Genomic DNA, 12,096 nt, shown 5'->3' on the forward strand with positions numbered 1-12,096 from the left:
ATACTGAATCCTCCTCCTACACTTTTCTCCTTTGTCCACATCCACGTAAAAACTGAGAAAAATAAGCACTCACTTTCCTAGCCTCCTCTGTAACCATTAGTAGCCAAGTAAGAGATTTGTGGTCAATGGGAAAGAAACAGATATCTGCCGAGGGCTTCTGGAAGTGTTTCTGCTTTCCTTTTATTAGCAGAGTCAGTGGCTCAGACTCTATCTACCCCTTCTTCCTCCCTCAAATATTGATGTAATTCTGGAGACAGAGCGGTCATCTTTCAACCATAAAACAACAAACCTAAGGACCGAGGCCAACAAGAACACGAGAGTGGAGGGACAGATAAAAACCTGGGCTTTTGACCGACACGTAGAGCTGCAAAACTAGTACCAACATCGCTCGTCTCTAACATCCACTCATCTGGACACAATTAGGGGCATTTTTAGATGGTTGCATGCAGCTGAAAACATCCATAAATAATTAAATAACAAAAATTTTAATTCCATCCAGAGGCCAGAAGAGCATTTTTAAAACATTCAGTTCCATTGATACAGTCTATTTCCTGTCAAATTTCAGCCTCTTTGTAATGGGCTTTCCATTTTCCATTGTTTCAGTTGGCTTTATTTTACAGGGAACACGCAAAATATAATGAAGTATAGCAATTTCCCAATGAAGTTCAGAACTTAATCTGCTATGCCCAGATGAGGTTAATGACTCTAAACCTTGAATAAATAACAAGATTAGTGTTATACCTTCCTTTGCTATTAGTTTTTATTTTATCATATAATATGCTTCATCCATAATTAGCCCTGTGATGAGGGTCTGGACAATATTTCTGCCTCCATTTTCAATAAGATTGGAAAATGATTGCCATCCCCATATCCATTCACAGGAGGTTATGGTTCTTAATGTAATGCTGCAAGGCTTTGAGTTCTTGGAAGAAAGCTAGGTATGACTTTCATGATACATACATTGTTGGTGTGCAATGTTTCAATCACAGCTGCCATCCTGAATGACTAGGTGAAAAGAAACCATCTCTAATGTGTATTCTAGAGCTCCCTATTTATAGTCATCTAGCCCTGGGATTTCTTTGGAAGGAATGATGGTAAAGCTGAAACTCCAGTACATTGGCCACCTCATGCAAAGAGTTGACTCATTGGAAAAGACTCTGATGCTGGGAGGGATTGGGGGCAGGAGGAGAAGGGGATGACAGAAGATGAGATGGCTGGATGGCATCACTGACTTGATGGACGTGAGTCTGAGTGAACTCCAGGAGTTGGTGATGGACAGGGAGGCCCAGCGTGCTGCAATTCTGTGGTCACAAAGAGTCGGACATGACTGAGCGACTGAACTGAACTGAACTGAACTGATGGTCAATCCTGGAGAAGGCAATGGCACCCCACTCCAGTACTCTTGCCTGGAAAAGCCCATGGACGGAGGAGCCTGGTAGGCTGCAGACCATGGGGTCACTAAGAGTAGGGCACGACTGAGTGACTTCACTTTCACGTTTCACTTTCATTCATTGGAGAAGGGAATGGCAACCCACTCCAGTGTTCTTGCCTAGAGAATCCCGGGGATGGAGCCTGGTGGGCTGCCGCATGGGGTTGCACAGAGTCATACACGACTGAAGCGACTTAGCAGCAGTAGCAGCATGGTCAATCCTGGCAAGTAAAGGATACTTTTATAAAACAAATAGAATGAACATCCATTCCAGGAATTTGCAAACTACAGCCCATGGGCCAAATCTGGACCATGTGCAAATAAAGTTTTATTGGAACACAATCATGCTCATTAATTTTCATACAGTCTATGACTGCCTTCAAGCTACTACAGTAGAGATGACTGGTTGCCACAGAGAACATATGACCTGCAAAGTCTAAAATATTTATTACCTGGTCCTTTTTAGAAAAAACTTGTTGACTCTAACCTAATCTGTTAATTCAGATTGCCAGTAAAAGACTTGCATACTCTCTCCTTTTAGTTAAAAATTAGCTTTGTAAAAGTATGCTATATTTATAGCCCTTATTTCATGTATAATTCACATCATTTCATTTCTAGATGAAGAGATTACTAACCAACGAATTCTGAAAACAGATAACATGATGAATATGACAGGTAGCAGTAGTCTACATAGCCCATCCACAGAGAATGGCTAGAACATCACATTATAAACTTAGCTACCAGATGAAATTTGATTTAAAAAAATACAGCTGGTAAAATTTAGAGCTGAAAAATTTAAGCCTGGGATACTGGATTTGACCAAAGTGGGGAAACAAAGAAAAGTGAAATGAAATTGTGTATCTGGCCATAAAAGAAAACTTTCAATCACAGAAGCTATTATCAGGAAAACTGAATGATGACAGAATCTTATTGATTAACCTGCTCTTCATTATAAACTCTAAATGGAAAAGAATGTATCCTTATGAAAGGCACTTCTGAGAAATAAAAATGGAAAATGTTTCATTAATTAATTTTAGAAAAATAAAAATGATTTAACCACAGTATATAGAAATTAAGGAATTAAATTGGCTTGTGAAGTGAAAGTCATTCAGTCGTGTCTGACTCTTTGTGTCCGACACTATACAGTCCATGGAACTCTCCAGGCCAGAATACTGGAGTGGGTAGCCTTTCCCTTCTCCAGGGGATCTTCCCAAGCCAGGGACCGAACCCAGGTCTCCTGCATTGCAGGTAGATTCTTTACCAGCTGAGCCAGAAGGGAAGCCCAAGAGTACTGCAGTGGGTAGCCTATTCCTTCTCCAGCGGATCTTCTCAACCCAGGAATTGAACCAGGGTCTCCTGCATTGCAGGCAGATTCTTTACCAATTGAGCTATGAGGGAATTTATTTCAGAAAATGCTTTCTTCAATGAGAATTCATTAGGATTCATGTAATTGTGAATACAGTGTCACTTAAAATGGCACATCCTCACATGTCCTGTTTGTTTCGTGGATGCCTCCCTAGTTCAGAAATGGCCCTGAACAGACCTGAAGAAACTTTTCTGTGTCAGCAGAGTGAAGTGCTGTGAAAGCAGATACAGAAATACTATTTCCAAGTCTATTTTTCCATTGAGACTCTCTTGCCCTCACACCACTGCCAGTGAGGCGGCTGAACCCCACATGTGTGCTTTGGCACTCATGCAGCTGGGAAAGTCTACCAAGGACATCCGCTCACCATTTAATAAGTTTAGATAAGCAGCGGCTGTCGAAATGGAAAAATGTTATCACCCTTTTCCCACTGAAGCCCAGCATTGTGACGATAGAAATTCTGTGCTTGTGGGCCTGAGATCCTATCTCTTATGAAAACCACGCTCCAGAAATATTTATTTAACGGTCAGCTTCTCTTCTTTGAGAATCATGGCAGAGAAATTTGGAAAGAGAAAAATTAATGCCTTCCTACTGTAAATGAGAAGAAGCAGAGGATGCAGAGTGGGGGGATCTGACACTGCCAGGCTGCGGGGAAGACTGCCAGGACAGCAGCAGGAGTCCGGTCCCTCCACACCCCACCCCCACAGTTTTGTGCAGAGAGCTGAATAGCCCCTCCTGTCTGAACATCTGTGTGAGAAGTACCCATGAGAGTCGCTGTGGTCATCTTTACCGTAAGAGGGACCAGCTGCCTTATAACTGGTTCAACGGCAGATGGTCAAGCTAACTGGACATAAGACTTGGCCTTATGTGTCACACTACTAGCCAAGGTGAGAGAGAGCTCTATTTGGTTTGTACTTGCAATATTTTAAATAATGAAACAAAATAAAAAAGGTTTAATTGACTACTTATATTACTTCATTATATCCTTAATCATAGTAGATGATGTGACTCTCTTCTGGCATCCTTTCTAAATATCCTTGTTCCATAATTCAGTAAAGAGTCATCTGTATATATTTTTCAACCTGAAAGACTCACAAAGGTCCCGACAACCCAGGGTCAGCCATCCCATTCTTCCTCAGTTTCAGATTGTTTTCACTCCCCAGCTCTCAACAGGGCCTCACTGAGCCCAGGTACCATGCTCCCGACCCTTCTCTTCCCACCTCACCATTCCCTTGGATCTCAAAATATTTTCCAAGAAGATACCAGGGCTATCTGAGTAAGGAATAAGGAATTTGGATGAAAAACCCAGAAGTCTTCCTTTCTCCCTCTCTTCTAGATAATCACGTCTTGGTGTCCTTCTCAAGTCAAAGTTACCATCTCATAATCATAGTCATACCTGTACCATGATCGATGAGTGGTGGGAGTTTGGGGAACCCCAGCAGGCCTTGGGGAGCCCTAAACTCATACCAGTTGTACCCAGGTGTGACTCTGATGCTCAGAAAATACTATCTCTCATCCTCAAGATTCTAGGCAAAAGGAAAACACAACTTCCCTTAGCTCTCTGCTCCAGACATTAGAGATCCCCTGTGCCAGGAACTGATTCTCATATGTGAATCCAATTGGGTGACCCACCAGGTCAGGGCAGAGAGAGCATCTCATAACACCAAGCAACCAAATTGGGAATCCCAGATGTCTTCACCAGGATGCAGATATCCAACAGCACTCACTGGGTTATTCCACAGCCATGAGCTGAAACTATCAATCAACTGTCAACAAGCATTTACTGAGTGCACATGGACAGACCACAGTTGCGGGGAAATCAGAAAAACTGAGAAGGAATTCTAAATATAGCTCTAAGCCATGAAGGGGGAAAACCTAAGTGGCATGCATAATCCATATAATCAATACAGGTTCAAGATGAAATAGAAATCCTAAGTAAATGAGCAGAACATAAAACATTCAGTCAAAATCCTCCCCTTTTAAGACACCATGCTGGAGTGGAAAAATGACAAGTTCTCTCCACTTGTAAAGAACCAATAATTCTCATCTTTTGTGAATCATTATTGAGCACCTACTCTATGTTAGGTCTTGACCTAGTGCTAAGGACACATACAAAATGGGAAATTCTCCAGCCTTCTCCTGTCTTATGCCAAGCTGAAAAGGTAATATTTATACACATGAAAATATAACCAGTGAAATGTTAGCAACACCAATAAGATGCTGTCGTTTACTAGGCACTTTTGATATCCTGACATCTTTATCAAACACTTTCCATCCACGTCTTCATTTCATCCTCCATCATACAGTGCGCAGCACAGGGTGGCACGTACTATTTGCACTGTGGTTCTTTCGGTGCAGGAATTATTTTTGCTCTTGCATAATATATTCTTTAGATAAAGTCAAAGAACATATCTGGTGCATTTTGGCATTCCATGAAATCCCTAGGAGAAAAATTCCTGTTCCATGGTTTATTGTGAGGATAAAATTAATTAACATATGCCAGGGTTTGGAAGAGGGCCTGGCTTGCAGTGAGTGTAGTTTAAGCATTAGCTGAGCTGCACTCACGCATTAGAGGTCAGCTGGTGGCCTGATTCTCAGCCAGCAAGCTGGGGAAAGAGAGGAGATCCCCCCAGAGCTAACTTGTCTAGGCTCACAGCAACAGCAATGCATAGGCAGGCTGACACTCTCCTGACCTGCAGCCCACTTCCTCTGCAATTTCTCCACCAACTACATTGCAGACCCCACTGCCCTTTGGCCACCACTTTCCACCTGCTCCCTGGACTTTCACCTACACTCAACAAAAGCCTGATTATGCCTGCCCTCTGCTCTCCTGGGCTTCCAACACACAGTGGAACCTGTGCAAGGACAGATATAAGTCTAAAATCCTTCCTGTTAAGGGTGGGAAAGAGATTCCCTTCCCATCCTTCTTCTCAGAGCATTCATCTTAGAAAATGCCTCATTGTAAGTACTTTCTCTTCTTTTTGAAATATAAACATTAAATGAGACAGCACCCTGCCTCCCAGTTCAGTGGGCACCTGGCTCCAAGTTGCAAAACCACCTCCTGTCATAAATACGTGAGTTTGTTTTTCCACTGCTCTGTCACAGTGAAGGGGCTTGTGTAACTCGATAAAGTTGTGAGCCATGCCGTGCAGGGCCACCCAAGATGGATGGGTCATAGCTGATAGTTCTGACAAAACGTGATTCATGGAAGGATGGCAAGCCACCCCAGTATATTTGCCGTGAGAACCTCATGAACTGTATCAAAAAAGATCTGACACAGAAAGATGAGTCCCACAGGTTTGAAAGTGTCCAATATGCTACTGAGGAGGAGCAGAGGAAAACTACTAATAACCCAGAAAGAATGAAGTGGCCGGGCCAGAGCAGATACAGCTCTCAGCTGTGGATGTGTCTGGTGATGGAAGTAAAATCTGATGCTGCAAAAAACAATATTGCATAGGAAACTGGAATGTTAGGTCCATGAATCAAGGTAAGTTGGACATGGTCAAGCAGGATATGGTAAGAATAAATATCGATGTCTTAAAAATCAGTGAACTAAAATGGACGGGAATGAGTGAATTTAATTCAGATGACCATAATATCTACTACTGTGGACAAGAATCCCATAGAAGAAACAGGGTAGCCCTCATAATTGACAAAAAGAGTCTGAAATGAAGTACTTGGATGTAGCCTCAAAAATGACGAATGATTTGGGTTCATTTCCAAGGCAATTCATTCAACGTCACAGTAATCCAAGTCTGTACCCCTACCATCAATGCCAAAGAAGCCAAAGTTGATCAGCTCTATGAAGAGCTCCTAGAACTAACACCAGAAAAAGATGTTCTATTCATCACTGGAGATTGGAATGCAAAAGTAGGAGTAACAGGCAAGTTTGGCCTTGGAGAACAGATGAAGCACGGCAAAGGCTAACTGAATTCTGCCAAGAGAATGCATTGGACATAACAAATATCCTTTCCAAAAACACAAGAGATGACTTTGCACATAGACATCACCAAATGACCAATAGTTAAATCAAATTAATTATGTTCTTTGTAGCTGCAGATAGAGAAGGTGTATTCAGTCAGCAAAAACAAGACATGGAGCCGACTGTGGCTCAGATCATCAGCTTCTCATAGCAAAATTCAGGCTTGAACTAAAGAAAGTGGGGAACCACTAGGCCAGCCAGGTATAACTTAAATCAAATCCCCTATGAATATGCAGTGGAGGTAATGAATAGATTTAAGGGATTAGAACTTGTAAACAGTGTGCCTGGAGAATTATGGATAGAGGTCTGTAATGTTGTACAGAAGACAGAGAACGAAGCCATCCCAAAGAAAAATAAAAGCAAGAGGGCAAACTGGCTGTGTGAGGAGGACTTACAAATAGTTAAAGAAAGAAAAGAAACGAAAAGCAACGGAGAAAAAGAAAGGTATATCCAACTAGATGCAGATTTCCCAAGAACAGCACTGAGAGACAAAAAGCCCATCTTCAGTGGTCAGTGTATAAAACTAGAAGAAAACAACAGAAGGGGAAAGACTAGAGATCTCTTCAGGAAAATTGGAGATATCAAGGGAAGATTTTGCCCAAGGCACAATAAAGGACATAAATGGTAGAGACTTAGTAGATGCTGAAGAGATCAAGAAGAGATGGAAAGAATACATGGAAGAACTGTACAAAAAATCCAAATGAACCAGATTGCTACGACGGCGTGGTCAGCCACCCAGAGCCAGGCATTCTGAAGAGTGACTGTCTGGTGGGCCTTCAGAAGCACTGCTGTTAATAAAGCTAGTGGATGTGATGGAATTTCAGTAGAACAATTCAAAACCAGAAAGGATGATGCCATCAAGGTGTTGCATTCAGTATGTAAGCAAATCTGGAAGACCCAGCAATCGCCACATGACTGGAAAAGGTTGATCCTCATCCCAATTCCCAAGAAGAGTAGTACCAAAGAATGTGCTAACCATCGGACAATTGCACTCTTCTCCCATACTAGTAAAGTCATGCTTAAAATCTTTCATGCTAGGCTTCAGCGTTATGTGAGCCAAGAACTTCCAGATGTCCAAGCTGGGTTTAGAAAAGGAAGAGGAACCAGAGATCAAATCGCGAAACTTCACTGGATCATAGAGAAAGCTAGGGAATTCCAGAAAAACATCTATCTCTGTTTCATTGATTATGCCAAAGCCTTTAACTGTGTGGATCATAATAAACTGTGGAAAGCTCTTAAAGAGATGGGAATACCAGACCATATTACCCGTCTCCTGAGAAACCTATATGCCAGTCAAGAAGCAACAGTTAGAACCCTGAACAACTGATTGGTTCAAGATTGAGAAAGGAGTATGACAGGGCTGTCTGCTGTCACCCTGCTTGTTTAACTTATATGCTGAGCTCATCATGAGAAAAGCCAGGCTGGATGAGTTACAAGCTGGAATCAAGATAGGTGGGAGAAACATCAACAACCTCAGGTATGTGGATGAAACCACTCTAATGGTAGAAAGTTAAGAGGAACTAAAGACCCTCTTGATGAGGGTAAAGGAGGAGAGTGAAAGAGCCAGCTTAAACTAAATATTTAAAAAACCCTTAGATTGTGGCATTCAGTCCCATTACTTCATGACAAATAGAGGGTGAAAAGGTGGAACTAGTGACAGATTTCCTCTTTGAGGGCTCTAAAATCACTGCAGATGGTGACTGCAGCCATGAAATCAGAAGACATTTGTTTCTTGGCAGGAAAGCTATGACAAACTTAGTGTGCTGAAAAGCAGAGACGTTACTCTGCCAACAAAGGTCCGTATTGTCAAGGCTATGGTCTTCCAAGTGGTCTCCTATGGTTGTGAGAGCTGGACCACAAAGAAGGTGGAGCACCAGACAATTGATGTCTTTGAACTGTGGTGCTGGAGAAGACTTCTGAGAGCTTCCTGGACAGCAAGGAGATCAAACCAATCAATCTTAAGGGAAATCAACCCTGAATACTCATTGGAAGGACGATGCTGAAGTTGGAACTCCAGTATTTTGGTCATCTGATGGGAAGAACTGACTCATTGGAAAAGTCCTTGATGCTAGTAAAGATTGAGGGTAGAAGGAGAAGAGGGCATCAGAGGATGAGATGGCTGGATGGCATCACTGATGCAATGGACATGAACTTGGGCAAACCTGGAGATGGTGAGAGACAGAGAGGCAGTCCATGGCATCTCAGAAGAGTCGGACATGACTGGGCATCTAAACACTAGCAAGGCCAAGTGGCCAACACAAATGGTTCCCCAATTACCAAGTAAAGCTGGGATGAACTCTGTGTGACCAAGATGCAATCAGGCCTGTTCACATGAGGTCTGGTTACTGTTTATCATGAGAACACACATGGGATTGATTATATTTGCTTGTCTGCAGAAAAAGGGTAAGGTTGCTTCTTGTTTTTGCAGTCCCTTAGTAGATTTCCTATGATACCCACAACATTCTGGGGTAATGCTTATTCAGTAATAAAAGTGTTTGCTTTCCCAGCTACTTTGTGGAGAGGATTTTGGGGGTTGGGAGATGACTGTGGCCCCAGCAGTGCCCTGTAACTGAAAGGTTGTTGCTGAACCCACGAAAAGACACCGTGATTCTTGGCCTCCAGAGGAGAAGAATTCAATCCGGGGCCAGAGACGAGGCTTGATCGCGCAGAGGTTTTGTGCAATAGAGTTTTATTAAAGTATAAAAGGGATAGAGAAAGCTTCTGACAAGACATCAGAAGAGGGCAGAAAGACTACCCCCTTGCTAGCACTAGCAATGGAGTTATATACTCTCAAATTAGTTATTGCAATGGATCAAAAGAATGTCTGGAGGTTGTAAAGACCTCACCAGACCTACTCCCCTCATTTACATTTTGAGATAACAGAATTAGCCAGAAGGTTTTTTCCATAGGCTGTCCTCAAGCAGGATACATTATTGTTATATAATCTTAAGGAATGTAGAGGGGAAAAATAGTGTGTCCTTTCTTCCTCCTTGAGAATTCCAGACCCTTCTCTCCTTGGGGACCCCTAGACTTCCTATCAACCTGCCTAGGAAATGACTGTCTCATAACTCTGTCTGACAAATGCGTGGCTCCTTCCACAGGCCTTCTGACCAGGCTTCCTGCTTCCCCTGCTGCCCCTTCCATCCATTATTTATGTGGCTCTCAGTGGAAATCAAATCACATCAGAGACTGAGAGTATATAACTCCATTGCTAGTGCTAGCAAGGGGGTGCTCTTTCTGCCCCCTTCTGATGTCTATGTCAGAAGCTTTCTCTGTCCCTTTTATACTTTAATAAAACTATTGCACAAAAGCTCTGCGCGATCAAGCCTCCCAGAGTTAAAGTCCCCCACAGGCAGCTTTCCCACGAGCCAGCTGCTGCCTGTCTCTAGGCCTCGCCCTGAGCCCGTCCCTGTCCTCTGGACCCCAGCCATGCTTCCTCTGTCCCCTGAACACAGGATCTCAGTGCTGCCCGTCTCCCACCCCTCGGTGCCCCTCCCCAACCCACCACAGCAAGGTTTCTTTCTGGATCTGAAGCAGGGGCTCCTCACTACTCAAATCTCAGTTCCTTTGCTTATGAGGGTGTGCTTTGCTGGACAGTGTACCTGGGGCAAGCTATTTTTGGAGCACCCCAGAGGCCAGGCTGTTAACTTCGAACTGGAGTATTTTCAGTTTGCATACTGGTTTTTAACTCTTGTTCTGTTACTATGGAAAGATTTAAGATTACTTTTTCCAATTCATAACCTCTGAAGTTTGGGAGCAAGATCTTCAACGCTGAAAAGAACTCGGAGTCGTGATACACAAGCGGATTCTCTACAATTTCTTAACTGGCACGATTATATGGCACCAATGTCATGAACAAAGAAGCCCAGGTTTGTAACTTGGTTGGCATTTGGGGTGAAGAATTTGGTGACAGAAGAAACCAAGTGCCCAAGTCTATGCTGTCCAGACCATTGAGATGGGAATGCTTTAAATAGTTGCCACATAAAATTTTTTTTACAAAAAGTGTGGCTTGTCAACAGATTTAGAATGGAATCTGTAATTTCCAGGATCTGGAGCATTCTATGGCCATTGTCGTTGGTGTCCCCAGACCTCCATTTCCCATGTGCTTCTGCCAATATTTGAGAACAAAACATATTTGCAAAATAGCTGGTACAGGAGGCCTGTCATTTGGTTTTGGTAAATGTATGGTTTGGTTCTTTCACTTAACCAAGTAAGTCCAGATTTGTGATCCACCCACATATAGTCTGGGTATTGGTCAGCTTAATTATGCAAGGTAGGTACAGTTCCTCCAGGTTGTACAAGGATGGTTTATGAGCCCTTCGGAACATGTGATTTGGCAGACATTTGTGCCAAAAAGGGAGGTGCTGGAGTTGCTCACATCTTTATTGAGAGGTTTGAGGATGCCACCCATGGCTCAAACTGCAGAGTTTGATTGCAATGTTGTCCTGGAATGTCACATGTTCCATTTCAGTGAGAAGGGAAAGTTTCTATTGTCCTTATCTGAGTAAGTGACAGACCACCCTAGGGCTTCTGTGGAGTTTTCTGGGGCCCAAATGACACTCCAGAGAAAAGACAAAACATGACACTGGACCATTCCTGGAGTGAGTTTTCTTCTAAAGGCCCTGCTGTACACCCAGGCTCCTGGTCTAAAGGGATGGAAACCTTGGCAGTCCGTGGAAGGCACACCCCATTTACCTGCTGGCATTGTTAGGCTTCAGCTACACTTGTTAGTTCTTATATCTAGTGAGTCATAGCATATTTAATCCCAGAATGGCAGGTTTACAGATGCCAGAAGGCATTGGTTGTCTAAATACTAGTTCAAAAGACATCAATTCATGTTCCCTATTTGGAGTATTACAGATCACAGAAAACTAACCAAACTAATCAAATGGATCACAACCTTGTCTAACTCAATGAAACTATGAGCTATGACAGGCACAGCCACCCAAGACAGACAGGTTACGGTGGAGAGTTCTGATAAAACGTGCTCCACTGGAGAAAGGAATGGCAGACCACTTCAGTATTCTTGCCTTGAGAACCCCACAAACACTATGAAAAGGCAAAAAGATATGACACAGAAAAATAGATATGACATACATGCATGCACACAAAAAGCTATGACACAGAAAAGCCTCCCCAGGTCGGTAGGTGCACAGCATGCTGCTGGAGAAGAGCGGGGATACAGCCCCAGAAGCAATGCAGAGGCCAAGCCAAGGGAGAAGCAACGCCTGCTGCGGGTGTGTCTCATGGTGAAAGTCAAGTCCGATGCTGTAAAGAACAACACTGCACAGGAACCTGGAATGTCAGGTCCATGAATCATGA

The sequence above is a fragment of the Bos grunniens genome, chromosome 28 (assembly GCF_055505025.1).
Source record: "Bos grunniens cultivar Pamir isolate PY7600 chromosome 28, Bosgru_T2T1.0, whole genome shotgun sequence".
NCBI classification, from domain to species: domain Eukaryota; kingdom Metazoa; phylum Chordata; class Mammalia; order Artiodactyla; family Bovidae; genus Bos; species Bos grunniens.